The sequence below is a fragment of the Lytechinus pictus genome, chromosome 16 (genome assembly GCF_037042905.1).
Source record: "Lytechinus pictus isolate F3 Inbred chromosome 16, Lp3.0, whole genome shotgun sequence".
Classification (NCBI taxonomy): domain Eukaryota; kingdom Metazoa; phylum Echinodermata; class Echinoidea; order Temnopleuroida; family Toxopneustidae; genus Lytechinus; species Lytechinus pictus.
In genome coordinates this window covers 12,539,342-12,555,814 of record NC_087260.1, presented here as the reverse complement: position 1 = coordinate 12,555,814, position 16,473 = coordinate 12,539,342, and the positions used below count along the sequence as shown (strand labels likewise).

The following is a 16,473-nucleotide window of genomic DNA, read 5'->3' as shown; positions in this document are numbered from 1 at the left end:
TTCAGAGCTCATTCAAATTGAAATTGCATAGACCTGAATCACAAAGCAACCCGCCTTCCCAATTTCTCTTAAATTCATTTTGCATGCACAAATCTTCAAGTTTTTGTTGTTGTCCGAGACGAAGCATTCCCCTTGTGTCCCCGATCTTCAGCCATTCATCCGGTGCACGCCAGGACCTTTTCTGCATCTAATCCAGATTATATGTAACAGTATTATCCCATCTTCCTTCTCCTTCATATCATTACGGTCCAAGTATTAGGCAAATTCAAGGTCGGGAGCAAATTGATTCCCCCCAGGCCCTTCATGGCTAATGGATAGCATACTGAGCGCGTGCACTATCATACTTTCGTACCCCTTTCACATTGACTGGAAAACCCAGAAATTTACCCTGAAGCCCGCCTCCTGACCAGTATTCTTAAAAGTAGAATTGTTCAATGTGAATTACCCTTGTTAAAGATTTGCTTCCCCATGGACTAAAAATAGGGTCATTGAAAATATTTTATTATTTTAGCATGGCATTAAAATAATATAAAAAAGCTTTGTGTGAAACTGAAGTTATTAATTTTTTCTTATAATTTTGAGCCCATGATATTGTATAGTATACTATGTTCATAAAAAAGAGCATTTGTTGCCATTTATGGTCACCCAAATATATGTTTTATAGGTCATTGGGTGGCCAAAAATCTATCTTTTTATCGACCAGGATTTGGTGCAGGTTGATAAAATTAAAACAACTAACGCAAGGCTAGTGTGCATAACGCTGGCTACTGTGCATAGAGGCTGTTCTCACTACGTTCCTAAAACTAGTTTACTGGGAACCGGTTCAGAAAGCCAGTTTGGAAGAACGCTTTGCTAGCGTTCTCACTTGATCACACGAAAGTGGTTTTCAAAATCACTTCACGTAAAGCGCTCTTGTTGCTATGGAAACGCTCTCAGTGGGGTGACACGTTTCGCGCGAAATTCGAAACCGCAGCATAGGCATTCTACACCTGTCGTGTGGAGTAGCACGCTCAAAATGTGCGAAGATCGCTTCCCGAAGAACGGTTGTGTCCTCACTTACGCTAAAACCAGTTTAACGAGGCAAAGCGATCTTGAAAACTACATCGCGAGGTGGTTTTCCAAACTGGTTTGGAAGATCGCTTCCAAGACCGCTTTGACCGTTCTCACTACGCGTTAAACTAGTTTCCACTAAACTAGTTTCCAGTAAACTAGTTTTAGGAACGAAGTGAGAACAGCCTCATAGTCTTCAGCATCAGACCTACATGTACATGTATTCTTGACATTTCGTGAAACAGCATCAGAGTCGTAAAAAAGATACAAAAGCTGCAGCCCCCCCCCCCCGTCTGAATTATACTACAGTGTATGCTACAGAAGTTGATGCTTTGATTGTAAAGATGGAAACATTATCATTCCTTTGTCCCATGTGGGGATGTCCAAAACCACAACCATCAACACTAAACAGGCTTTTGATGATGGTAAGTGGTGAAAATGAGCAACCATTCATTGCCTGCGCCACTAATCGGAAGAACCTCTTTCGAGCAAATTGTTCATCTCTCCTACAAATTTGTCTAGTTTGATCAAATTATTGACTAATTGTGGTGCCATTTTTCTGGTCGAATCCTTGTGGTATTACAAGGAAGGCCCACAACGGTAGGAATAACTTGTGTTGACATGTACATATGTATTTTAGAATTTACACTATACATACATGTACATGTACTACTCAAAGAAATATTTATTTTTCATAAAAGCTACAGGGAGGTGAATTACTGATTATGAATTTGTTAAAAGATTTTTACAATTGCTCCTCCCAACGAAAACAGATAGAATACACGTATTTTCGTGATGAGGACAATGTCATTAAATCTAACAGACAAATCCATTATTTAAGAAAAAATATATTTCACACATGTACATGTAACTGGAAGATGGAGAAGATTCTGAGCATGTACATGTTCAGTATGTATTGCGAAAGTGAAACCTATGTCAGGGGCAGATCCAGGATTTTTTTGAAAGGGGGGTGGTTTAACCAAAAATTAAGGGTATTTCGTCCACAAAAAAATTTGACAAGCAAAAAAAAAAGATCTTCACTTTAGAAGGGGGGCACACTTCTGTTTTAACGGTATTTTTACATTACAAATTTTAATTGTGCCTCTCAAAAGGGGGGGGGGGGGCACGTACCGGCTGTGCCCCCCCCCCCCCCCCCCGGATCCGCCAGTGAAATATGTGTATTTCTTTCTTTCGTCTTCTGAGAATGTGACACTTTAGGATGAAGATGGGGAAAAAGGGGGGGGGGGCACACTTCTGTCTTAACGGTATTTTTACATTACAAATTTTAATTGTGCCTCTCAAAAGGGGGGGGGGGCACGTACTGGCTGTGCCCCCCCCCCCCTGGATCCGCCAGGGAAATATGTGTATTTCTTTCTTTCGTCTTGTGAGAATGTGACACTTTAGGATGAAGATGGGGAATGAGTTTGAGGGTAAATAACCTGCAGGATTCCAACAAGGGATGCAGTGTACTCTAAGAACAAAGCCAACGAGGGAGATGATGTTACAAGAACGGTGTCACATGATTTGAGGCTAGATTGAACATGACGTTCATTGGCATCACTTACATCTACAATGCACCCTCCATATTTTTAGCGAATCTGTTAAAGGGAAAATCCCGTCTTGCGTTTTGATGGTAGCTAGCAGTGAAAGGAAGGAGTCGATGAACTTGTGAGCAAGTTTTTGTGAAATAAAGGATTTTCATGTGCATGTACATGTATTTATATAATTTCAGCAATATGAAATTGAAATTATTACAAAAAACTATACTTTTCATTTTCCTTTGGCTGCCATTCAATCAACACTTCAACCCAATCAGAAATGATGCAATCATTTTTTGAACTCAAAATGCATTTCAATATATATCTATCCCACCCGGAAATGCAGTTGTAGTCTGCAGGCACAGACCTTAATGTTTTCGTGATTTGTGTGATGTTTGATGTAGAATCTGAAGTAGTGAGACTAGATTTACTATGTACTGTACTGTGGCTTTCAAATAAATTATCTGCAAATATATTTTATTTGTCCGTTAGAATAAACAAAAATATTTTTTTATAAAATGATGTGATATCTCATGAAATTGTATAAAATTGATTTAAAAGCTAGCTTACAAATTTTATTTGTTTATCATAAATTTCAGAAACACCCCGCTTATAGCGCATCATAAGAGATGGGCGACACGAAAGACGATCCTTGGAAAGACCCTTTCGTGCAATCGGCCCTTGGAGTGTAGTCTTCTCTCGAGAGTCGAGACATCGTATAATTGTGTTAGTGTCAAAATTTGAGTCTGTGCATGCAGACTAGATGCAATGTGAGTTTTGCTCATTTTGTGTTGGAAGTTTTTCATTTCGTTTTATTTCGTAGGCAAAGTGGGGAGGGGTCTAGAATGAAACAAGCAATACTGGAGGGTAGTTGATGTCAGAGAAGGAGGTCATATGGTTTCAGGGCGGATAGAACATTAATGTCAACAGTGTACCCTTAGAACTGAAGAGGATTCTATATCTGTTGTGGGTTGGTAGGGGATTATTGGATGACATCCCTTTCATCCGGGTGACGTCTTTGATTACCTACCTGCCTTTAGCGTTCTCTTGCCATATGGAAAACTTGTTTACTCTTTTTGTCTGTGCTGTTTAATACAATGTAGGCCCAATCGTCAAATGTTTATAATGAGCAGCAAGTTTTTGTTGTCTTTTCTTTTGAAATAACTTTCTTGCTGAATTATTTTTTAGTGGAATTGCAGATCATATTTTTGAGTTAAAAGTGCATCTGAAGAAAGGGGAATTTAATAGCCTACAAGTACTAGAGCGTGCCGTGAATGATGTTGGCCAACAAGTAGGCAACATATACGTACAATATCAGATGTACTGCAGTTTCGCCCGTCAATATACGGGTTTACAATCCTTGATCTCCTTTCTGGGACACTGAACCCTATGTATAGGCATGCAATATTGAACTGCTCATGAAGTATGAAAATCATTGAATAGAAAGTATAAATAGTTCAAAATAGCTCCATAATCACATTCTCTCTAGGTGGTTTCAGACCGCCTCGAAGTTCGTCAGTTCCAGGTATTTTCTGTTCGGGAAATTTACCCGATCAGAAAATACCAGGTAATATTGGCAATGTGAAAGCATACTACGCATAATATCCCCGAAAGAAAATACCCACTAAATAGTAGGTACTTGGCAAAATTACGATAACTTTCGCAGGGATTTTTCCAAGGTCGCAGGTATTTTGGCAATGTGAAAGCAATTTACGGGAACTTACAGCCCAGCGTGTAGTTGGGCGCGGGCGCCGTGGGTGGCTGCTGAGCTTGTGGTTTTTAATCTCGCGCCTTGCCTGCTTATTAGACCATACTGCGCATGCTCCTAACTTCAGGAATTTATCCTGAAGGGTATGTTCCGGGGCGGTGTGAATGCAGTAATTAAAATTAATGGGTATTTTTAGCCTACAAAAGTTCTCGTAATTTAACAGGGATTCTTATGATCGAGGCGATTTGAAACCACCTTCTGTGTGTGATCATAGATCTAACAATTCCTTGGAATCAGCATGGTATTAGGCATATAAGCATGGGCCACTGGTGTCAAGGTCAAAAAGCAAAGTCCATCTAGTTTTGTTTGAATGGTTTGACCACTGTTCACCACCCTCCTGCCAATTGAAGTAGTAGTACAAAGAAATAGAAAGTGGAGGTAGGATTCCTAGGAATGCCATCAAATTCTTGTTATTGTTAAAATCAGATTTAATCCTTGGATTACACTGACTGGGCATTAGTCACAGGTAAGTGGAAGTTAGCCTCCCCTCAAGGCCAGTGAATTTTATCAACAATCAAAAGCTTTATACATGTATCTCTATTATGGAATATTGATGGAAGTGCAAGAAACTGACATGTTTTACTTTGTAAGCAGCACTTCATCACTGTAGTCTGGGATACAGGTTTGATCTTAATGTAACATTTCATGAAGGTATTATAAATGTATTGCATCGGTCCTGCAAAAATTACAACAAAATTCAAGGGGATGGGGCTAGCAGCAGGGCATCTAAAATATGAATTTAAAAGGTGTGTGCAACAGTGCAAGTATTTTTATACTGTAACACTCTGCCTTTATGCAGTTAAAGACTTGGTTTCAATTCATGGAGTGAGAGGCATAGGAGGGGGTGGGGTGAAAGAGATGTTTGTGGACCAATCTACCAGTACTATTATTGTTGACTGTTCATTGATATCTTACTTTACTTCAGATCTAATCACAATCAGAATCAGTCGGGTTTTTTCACACCCACTCAATAACAACAAAAAAAATCATCAGTATTTTCTGATCGGGAATTCCACCCATGGCATGAGAATTACATGTATGAGATCACAAAATACCAGGTACGATCCTAGTGTGAGGGTGAATATCCCAGAAAGAAAATTACCACAAGTTTATTTTTTGAGGGAACTCTATCAGAATTTCTCTGTGGTTGTAATGCTAGGAGCTTGGAGTTTTGTGGTGTGAAAGTGAATTACAAGAAGAATTACATACATGTATCCATCCTTTGTACAGGGATTGGTGAAAATCTTGCTGGTTAGTGTAGAATTCAGTTGGGTGTAGACAACATACATGTATGAAGAATAATCAGGAATTTTGAGGCAGGATTGGAATAAGTTCTTGTAATTAACTCTGATCAGGTGGGTGTGAAAGCTTCTGTGGTGTATCCTAGTTCAGGAGCATTGGGTCACGTAAGGTCATCCCCATAAATAGGCTGGTACTTGGATTCACCTTGTCAGGGTCAGCTGAAGTATATGTGTAATTATAAACAACAACAGTTAGTCTGCTTCTCTAAACTTTTATCTTTTCTTTTGTTTTTAAATACATGTTATATAGGCTCCCCTTTGTCCACGATGACATGACTAATTGGTACAAACGTTTAGTTATTTTATTAATTAAATGATGAAAGTGCCTAGACCAGAATTTGTGATCAGGCCCAAGATTATCTAGGCCTTTTGATAATCTACTTGGCCTGGAGTCGAGTCCAAATATATGGCACACACCAGCTTGGACCTGTTTGATTAGCCTATCACTCCTATCAAATATGATTTTCGGACAAAAAGTTCATTTACTATGAACATACAATGAACCCTTTATAGGCTTGCTGTCAAGTAGGCCTTAAATTTTATCCTTAGAGGTAACTGAAATGTCACCCTTATTTTTTTCTCTTTTTCTTGAAAGATCTTATCCTGGTTGTCAATCTCTTTATATGTTCTTTGTCTTCTACTCTTTCTTTTCGTGCTGCTTCATTTTTAACTTTACGAAGTGGGCCTTCTTGCTACCAGTACCATGTATTTTTAGAGCACATGTGATTGGCAACCTTGACTAAAACTTTACAGAATCTAGGAACAACATATTTTACTTTATACAGTCGGTGTCTTGCCATTCTGCAATCTGCTACTTGTTTACTTTCAGGCAATCCGCCTCTGGTAAAACGCTTGTTCATTTGATCAAGCTTGATTGCATTTCATATTTCCCACTTCTCTCGCTCGACTGCATGTTCCTGCTTTCAGCTTCCCCGTCATCTGATTCGGTTTGACAACCGACCAAATATTTGACGCCCCAAATCACAAAATTATCTCTGCGCGGACGCTGGCATTAATGATGATCATGTGACCACTCAGGCATAGGCTCTGACGAGTTCTACGGCCAGTGAAGGGAAACATCATTATGGCCTTTCACCATTTGTCTTTTCTTCATTTGTGTCACCCCCCCTCATGTCACTCTGGCACAGTCATTAGACTCTACATTTGTCTATGCATTCGTGATTTTGAAGTTTTCTCTGAAAATGTCATCAAAACTAGAGGGTTTATGGGTTGTTTTGGAATGACCAACAGACTGACTGACTGATTAGTTAATGCATGGAGCTATTATAGCTCCATGGTTAATGTGTCTTTGCCATTCCCTGACCCAATTCCCCCAAGAGCATTCGGCAGCGATCACTGTCACTTCTCCCTCAGCAGCCTGCAGTGACTTTGGCCCTTGCCTTGGTAAACTTGAATAACATTTCCCCCCAAGATGTAGGGCCTACATGTACGTGTGCAGGTAAACTTGTCCCTTGATTTTATCAGAAGAAACACAGTTAAGTGTGAAAGGTGTTATTACATGAAAATTGTTGACCTCAAATATGAACTCAACCAACCGATCAATCAGACCAATCCATTATACCGTTAATCTACCATACCGTCAATGTGGTATCAGGTTACTTATTATTTCAAAGAAAATACTTGTAACAAAACATTCCCATACACAGAACCAGGAAGTTCTATACTCGATATGAAATGCCAGACATTATAATGCCAATCGTACGACTATGAGTAGTGTAGAATTATATTGACAAAGTATGGAAAACTAGAAGATTATATAGGCCCAATCAAACCTTATTACAGATTAACTAGAAAATGAAATTTCGCAGGCCTATATGGTGAAAGTTACCAACTGATTTACAGGTCTGTGGTTCAAGTCCCAGGTGACTTCTTTTGGATGTTGCAGGGCTTAGATGAAGGTCATTGCATAGTCTGCTGTGCAAACCCTTCACTCGAGTAAAGGGTCTGAATTGCAGCCTACTCATGCCATGTGTACTGAAGTCCGAAACAGGAAGTTTTGTATGTGCTAGTCTTTGCGTGGAGACACACTTATTGATCAAAGTTTCAATCAGTGTCTGTGCCTGCAGACTAGTCATTGCCATGGGTGCCCTTTTGACAGGCCTTGATGTCCCTCTAATTGGCCTTGGAGATTAGCTGTGCCCCCCCCAAAAAAAAAAAAAGTAGCCATGCCCTTAAAACTTACGGCCTGATGGTGATGTTAAGATTGATCCCTCAAGAGTAAATAGTTATCTGATCAATACACATCTGTAAAAATCAAATTACACTCACACTGTTTGTTTGCAAAGTTTGTTTTAGGATAGGTAGTTTCCGCTATGGATACAAGTCCCTCGTTAAGATCTGTGTCAATCTGTATTATAATGGCTTGATTTATTTACAAGTGTTTTCAGAGGGAAATGATGTTTTGTAGTGTAACAGGTTGCTAATGGGATGCATATTGGCTGTAATAGGCCTACATTTATTGGTCTGGAGTTCCATTTCCAGGTAGTGTTTCACAAAGCCGTTCGTAGTTCTTTAGTTGTGCAAAATTTTGTGCACAGAAACCTTTATTGCATTGCTAGTACTTAGGTTGACATCATTACATTTTTTCTTTGGAAACTTTTATGTAATTTTTGCTAGTAAAAAGTTGTACAAATTTATTCTATAGATGAGTTTACAGTTATGGATTAGCCTTTTGACCCTCTAAACTTCAGTAATCAGAGTTCCATAAATGTGCAGTGTATGCCAGCAATTTCTTCTTGTTGACTGTGTGTGCTTCATGGAGTGGGGTGTGCATTCTTTCCCAGTTTTTTCTCTTCTGGAATTGAGGGTTTGTTTTGCACAATCTACGCTGCACATTGTATGTTGATGCACAGTGTACAGCCAGGGCTCTTGAGTTAAGGACGTTCCACAGTTATATTTGTGCGCATTATGATCTGCGCATAGTTTACACTCTGCGCGCTGACGTCACAATGGATGAACAGGTATTAATTAGCTGCGGGTATGAGCTGATTTTTCTCATCTTCTGCACTTTAACTGCAGATCCGATGCGTTATTTCATGAAGCTAAAAAATTGAATTATTCCATGGACCATTCAAAAAAATATTCTCTACAATTTCAAAATACTTTACTCTGCAGTGCTGCCAAGAATCACGAATATTAGCCCGAGTTTGAATAAATGGTAGAGTGGTTTTGATTTTTTCTTCACATAGATACTAAGCATTCGGCACATTTTTTGTGTTTTAAAAAGCACATTTGCTCTAATAAAAATGGTGATAGTTTAAAAACAAGCACATGAACCCCTATTTTTTAATGTTTGTACCTCTTAGGTATACCTTCCTCTACAACTCTGCAAATTTTTGTGAAAATGACATGGATTTTGAATAAAGTGCAGCATTTATTGTACGTTTGTAGTTTGTTACTGTAGAGTGGTTTTGATTTTTTCTTCACATAGATACTAAGCATTCGGCACATTTTTTGTGTTTTAAAAAGCACATTTGCTCTAATAAAAATGGTGATAGTTTAAAAACAAGCACATGAACCCCTATTTTTTAATGTTTGTACCTCTTAGGTATACCTTCCTCTACAACTCTGCAAATTTTTGTGAAAATGACATGGATTTTGAATAAAGTGCAGCATTTATTGTACGTTTGTAGTTTGTTACTGATATTTTACATTTTTTAGATTGGGATTTTGTTATCTTTTACGCCATTTTTAAGAACTGACAGTGCTGTTAAACTTAAAATTGCAAACAAATAGCACTATAAATATATTCTCCATTTTAACGATACAATTATGAATTCTCTTGCGAAATTTGATGACTTTTTCATGTATTTTGACTGAGTAATAGAGGTTTAAACTCATTGTAGTAATCTTGGGCGGTCTAAAAATGCCAAATTCTTTTGAATGCGCAATTCTTAAAAACATCAATTTGGGTGAACTTTGAAGCTCTATAGCAAAAAATCAAGCACATGGACCTATGTTAATTTTTGAATATTTCGAATATTAAGGTTCTAAAGTATCTATGTGCAAAGTTTGGTGAAAATGACATGGATTTCACTTTAACTGTGGAACGTCCTTAAAGCCACAGACATGTCACAACAAGTAAAAAGATTTACTTTGTCCTATTGACCTGGGGAAAATGCAAAGCTTATTACATGTTGTAGGGCATATGGGATCACAAAGGGAGCATCTACATGTCTACATGTAGGCCTATTCTTGTACCAAGATCTTAAAGTGCTTTTGCAGGATTGTCACAGAGTGACCCTACATTTCAGAATAGATGGAAACTTTCCAATATACATGCACATGTGGAACTTGAACCGATCATTTTGAATCATCAAGTTCTGGACAAGACCCAAGACCCATTTTTGTCCTCAATACCCTTGAACTGAACCTAAAATTGTTTTCTGAGGGTAATAATAAAATGCAACATTTGTATATACATGTAGCGCTTTATAATCATACAATGTTTCTAAGTGCTGCATACTATTATTCTGGCTGGCTTTAGCACTGTTACTCCTTTGTTGGATGCTCGAGCTTTCAAGGAATTTCTTGAAATTCTTTGAAGAGAGGTCTCTTTTATGTAGCCTAATTATCTGCTGAGCTGAATTTATCATGTAGGACTATAACTTGTATCATTATTTTGGGCCAAAAAGACGGTATTCAGATGTCACAATTTTATAATAGAGTTGCCTTGTCCATACAGTGTGTGATTGGGAAGAAGGTATAAGTTTGGGATCATGTCACCAATGCAATTACCATAATGACCTGATGTGACCCTGACTGAATTATCCAATTGATATCCTGCAGGGTAAGTAACTCTATGGTAGCATTGAAAAGCACAGACGGGTTCCCTTGTATTGGTCATGGCGTTTGGAGAGGGAGGGGGCGTGCCAACTTGATTCAACAGGTGTATATGTACTGTGTGAATGCTGGAAAACCAGTTGTCTTTATCCATTCCAATCTCACTGTGAAGGGTCTGTGTTCGTACACTGGGCATGGATATTATAGAACTGATTTGTATTATCAAAGCACTAGATATTGTTCAATCAGAATACAAGATGTCACCTGGGGCCCGTTTCATAAAGGACTTGCAACTGTTGCAACTTTGCCACTATGGCAACTACCATGGTAACCTTGATTTTGATTGGCTGCTGAGACCTGTTACCATGGTAGTTGCCATAATGGCAAAATTACAACAGTTGCAAGTCCTTTATGAAACGGGCCCCTGGTTGTTATTAGATGCATCATTAAAAAAAATCATCTTTCAAGTTTCATTTTAAAAGAATAAACATACAGTACTGTCTATACAGACCGCAATGACAAAGCAGCTTTGTCAAAAATCGGTGAATCAAAGCAGCAGTTTCGTCCGTGACTCTGGAAAAGCGACATATTTCCCATTTTTAGTCAGCTCAGAATCTAAGACGATCTGCTATCCCGGTTCACTAATATTAGACAAAGACCACTCGGCTGTTCATTGTGATTTGATGGGCATTTCCAATACATTTACTATGTTCTAGAATCTGTCCCGTAGCAATATTATTGCAAAGACTCCCTAATACAGACCCACATGTACATGATGCTGTGATCATTTAGCATATATATTTATTTCCAACAGAATTACATGCATATCGTTGCAAATCCAAGGTAGCGTAAGGGGTTGGCCTGTGCCTATTGATCCTGATAAGAGGTCAAACTATTAAGCTCTAATGATGTTTGGACAATGCAAAGTTTGTAGAGTTCACTTGATCTTATCATCCTTGGGGCAGCGGAAGTCTGTGAACTTGACTGATAATAGTATCTTGAGGAAATGCTAACTGATTGTATCAGAATTTCATTATTTTTTGTAATCGTTTCCTGTCATTCTGATGTAATTAAGCCCGAGACTTTTACAAAAAAAAAATCCACTTTCATTGTTTATACACAGATATTTGAGGTTTTATTGCATTTGTTGTGGGATACTATAAAAGCTACATGTACAATGTAATCTTTAGATTTCAGTGCATTACTATTTTTATCTTTTTAACCTTGAAAATATCTTACAAGGAGCAGAAGGGCAATGGGTTGTTTATTACCTCTGTAAATTCCCTTTTGAATTTCAGCGTTAATCATTTGAACGACAATTCCACCCCAACAAAGGTTGACTTGAATAAAAAGAGAAAAATCCAACAAGCGTAGCACTGAAAATTTCATCAAAATCGGATGTAAAATGAGAAAGTTATGAAATTTTAAACTTTCACTTAATTTCACAAAACAGTTATATGCACATCCCGGTCGGTATGCAAATGAAGAGACTGATGACGTCATCCACTCACTATTTTTTTTTGTATTTTATTAAATGAAATATGAAATATTCTAATTTTCTCCTCGTTGTCAAGTGAAACAACTATTATTTTATCCCTGAACATGTGGAATTAGCACTGCTTAATACTACAGTATGGTACAGTCAAGTTGGTCCTTATTGTCAAATCTGTAAAAAATGAAATATTGTATAATTCAAACAATAAAAACAAAAGAAATAGTGAGTGAGGGACATCATTGTCTGTCTCATTTGCATGTCACTGAGTTGTGCATATCACTATTTTGTGAAAAATAAGCGAAAGTTTAAAATGTCATAACTTTCTTGTTTTACATCCGATTTGATGAAATTTTCAGCGTTATGCTAGTTTGATTTTTCTCTTTTTATTCAAATCAACATTATTCTGGGGTGGACTTGACCTTGAAATAGTGTATCTTCAAATTCTACATATATGTAAGTTTGTATTGATCCATTATCATAATGTGGTGAAAATATATGAGACCTGTACATAATTTTTTCTCGTTTTTCTCTGTCTTTCTTTATCAGTCTTCCAAAGGAGTCACACCCATGGATTTCCTGATGCCAACCAAATACAACTCAGAAACACCGAAGCCAAGGAAGAGGTGGCCATCATCACCATGGTAACGTACGGATGCTACCCTTCGGTCAACATCCTCCAGGAGTCATCTCGTCAGTCCGTCCATTCATCCGTTTCAGTCGTTCTGTCCATCCATGAAACCCTTGCCCGTCGACGTCGAGAAGGATGCGAGATGCAGCGAGCCGTGATGACGACGACGAGCGTGAGTGGCGAGTGTTCCTTGGTTCTCTGGGGGATGCGAGAGAGCATGATCAATTCTCAGACATGTTCCTCCACTCAAGATCTCAGGGGTGCAGGGTGAGAAATGTGGCACCAGTCTGAAGAGGCCATCAGATAGTGGCCTTTCGGAGCTTGTGGACACCATTATGACCATTGAACAAAGAAAGCAATGGGAGATAAGCCTTAAAGGAATGAATTATGGGGTGTGTGAACTTATACTATCATTTTGTAAACTATTATAAAGTGTATTTAATCTAGAGAATCAACGACACAAAGTGATAATAGGAGATATTGAGCTGGTTTGGAGCTCATGAAGTAATAAGCAGGAGAAATCTAATTACCCTATCCAAAAAAAATGTACTTCTGACAAAATGATGGATCAATCGTGACTCATGCTTGAAAATATAGACTGGAAAGCAGATTCTTTATGAGCATCATCTCGAGGAAAAATATTGTTTTATCCTAGAATTTTTCAGTGAATCTATATGATACAGTGAATATCTATTATTCAAGTGAATAGCAAATCTTCAATATTAGATCTTTAATACCGCTCGATGCAACTGCACGGTTTTCACCCCAACACACAGTGATCGCCAGAGCCTTTGTGTTTCACCTCGCTTTATAATGCATGGATCAAGCGATGCACTTGCCATCTCTGGTGAAAGCTTTTCAATATCAAGGGCACGTTTCCTTCTATAAAGAGAAAGCTTTCACTTTTTTTATGGATGTCGGGAATATTGCTGTTGGAATCAGAATGAATCAACCACCATGTCAAAAAAAAAAGAAATGCTGCTTTCCGTGTGCTTCCTCCAAAGAGGATTTACTTCGAGCAACTCAACATTCGCAATCTCCCTCCACCAAGTTATGTACATCCTGGATACTGTCATCGCAACGATCATCAAGATATTGTCAACATCGCTTTCAACATGCCTTGTGTTTTAATCTCTCTCTCTTTTCTTCATTTTTTTGCTGAACACTGTTCTATTTTTTACAAACATGCTGAAGTGTGAATTGTAGCATGTGAATTTATCTTTTTTATCTTGCTTGTAATCTGTCCTTTTAATGTTTTTTTTAAATAATTGTTTATATGTTTCTGTAAGTGTGTGTTGGTTTTCCTGTTGAAGTACCTTTACAACTATGTTTTTTGGCTATACATGTTGTTATTCCATCTGTGATGCAAACGATACTGCACAACCTCTTTGAAAGTATTTCTATTCTTGCGATGCGTTGCAGAATCAGTAACAAGTTCCCTCAAGAAAGTCATTTTGTTGTTTGATATTGATGGTAGAACAGTCTATTAATGACCTTCTTGATATAACCATGTATTACTTGCACTTCGAAACCTGAGCTTTGATTAAAAGAAAATACTATTAAAGAAAGAAGCTATCACAATTTGCACAGCTTTGAAAGTATTTCGATAGTGATTTCAGCCATGTGCAGCATTTTCGTGAGCTCACAAAATCTTATTTTGATAAATGTTCCTTGAATTACATTGAGCTTTTTAAACCTGAAAAATAACAAAATCTCAGATAAATTTTATTATAATCATAGGGTACACTACATTGGCTTCTCCAATCTCCAGTATCAGAATTTTCTTCATGTTTTCGTCAATTTCATAATTCGTGAAATATGAAATGCAACTAATCCCTCCATACCCTTTTCCTAACCTCTACCGTATACATTAATGATGGGAATCTGTATGTTCATTCTACCGGGCTTTGATGGACGGGTTCTCATTTTGAGTTTGCCAAGGGAAAGAGTCAAAGTTGTAAAGGCCATTAAAAATGCAACCCCCAATAACGCTCTCAATGGACCAGAAAAGATAGTCCATCACAACTTCGCCTTTGTTTTATTTATCGATGCCAGGCCATCCTCGTTATATACCCTAATCATCGGTAAACAATTTTCAGTAAAAAAAAAGCACAAAAATTTAATGGGATTGTTTCAAATCTTGTTCCTTTGTTCTGGAAAATTGCTTTATCCTTGTCAAAGGCATCATTATCAATATTAGGAACTCAAGGTTGAAGCAAAACTCTTGACGTTGCCCCATTATTGAGTTGCCATGGTTTCCGTTCATTATGCATGTATCTTATGAGATGCTGCTTTTTAAGCTCGCTTGATCAAACCATGTGGTATTCGATACATTGCTGGTAATTAATGATAGCGTCCCTACCCTCAGATATTCAAACTCTAATTCTGCTAATCTCGATAATTTGCATAATGGTTGATAATACGCAAAGGAGAATAAATCATAATTATTCCTGTCTAGCCATTTCTCGAAGGGTGTGACTGGAAAGTATTTATTAGAGGGTGCCAGTAAAGTCTGATGAATTCATAATAAAAGAGTAGAATATAATCATTTGAGTTGGATAAGATATCATATTTAGGAAACAGCTGTCTTTTTATCCCTGAATTGAAAGAAAGGGATTCAACTCAGAATCCCCAATGAAAAAGAACAGAATATAGGATTATCTTTTTCAAAAGAATTGATTTTTGTTGTAAATCTTGACCTCAGAGTCGAAATGAGAACCGAATGAGAAGTAACTAGGTCTATAAACTAGGGTTAATTTGTGTAGATGGGGATATTAAATTATTAATTAAATCTTTTATCATTCTATTCACAGTTCAGTCTCTGTAGGGATACCCTAAAGCAATCGAAATGGAGGATTTTGAAAAATTTAACCTGTTGAGTACCGAGTTCTGACTTCTCTAACGAGTGAGGATTTCATAATTTGGGGGCATATAATTTGTTTGTAGGAAAAAAAAATACTCGCCAATTTTGATTTCCCATATCACTATTCCTACCAAGCAGGCGCAATCCCTCTTTGGAATTTCAAAGGTCTGCCTAGATATTATGCTCTTTTAAAATTTGTAAAAACACAATGTTCTTGTGAAGTTAACAGCTGCTGAGTGACCTATAATCCAAAATATTGATATTTTAAAGTTTTTTTTTTTCCACATTGCACCCACTGCTTCATCTACCTGCCAAACATGTTGTTTATTCACAAACATGCAGCTGTTTTTTGTCATGTTGTCGACTAGCATGTACATGTTGGACATCGATCAAATACACAATACAATAACACAAAATGCTGTTATCCCTCACCACCCAAATTTTTTTTTTAAAAATTGTGTCACACAGCTGTAGGTGCCTGCAGTATTTATGAATACTGAACAGTATATGTAGGTCTACAAAGTACACTAAACGTAATGGCTCTGGTGGCATATGCCTTGAATTATTAATGATACCAATCTATTTTCGCTCCTAAATCTAGATCAATTCAGAGGCTCAACACTATGCTATCACAGGAAATCTGTGAATTGAAGAGCATGATTTCTTTATAAAGTCTGTTTTGGCAAAGGCGGCAACACAGATACGGTGCATTTTTAATGGAGAAAATCCATCCATGTATTATATTTTCCCAGAATATTTCTCAAAAACAGGCCAACGAGTGCAGCTTCCTTTACTATGGAACACGTATTGTGTAATGCAGCTATCCTAGCCCCGAGGGAAAAGAGTCTTTTGCAAGGTATTCCAAATGAAATTAACTTTATGGAAATTTCTCCCCGTATAATTTACACCGGCTTTCAAACAAACGGATGGCAGCAGTAAGGACGAATGTGGGTCTCGCTTCCGCTGTCTCGACATTTACATATTTCAGGTAACGACGTAGCTTTAGTCCTTCAGTTTATTTATATTC

The 16,473-nt window shown here is 37.7% G+C and overlaps 1 long non-coding RNA gene across 2 annotated transcripts; it reads left to right on the top strand.

Moving 5' to 3' along the window:
• Positions 1–4,913: 4,913 nt before the first annotated feature.
• LOC135157029 (uncharacterized) lies at positions 4,914–14,255 on the top strand. Of its 2 annotated transcripts, none has more exons than XR_010296110.1 (2): positions 4,914–5,007; positions 12,502–14,255. It is a non-coding gene; the product is annotated as an uncharacterized LOC135157029 (long non-coding RNA). The 2 variants fall into 2 exon arrangements; XR_010296111.1 differs by lacking the exon at positions 4,914–5,007 and adding an exon at positions 5,020–5,102.
• The last annotated feature ends 2,218 nt before the right edge of the window (positions 14,256–16,473 follow it).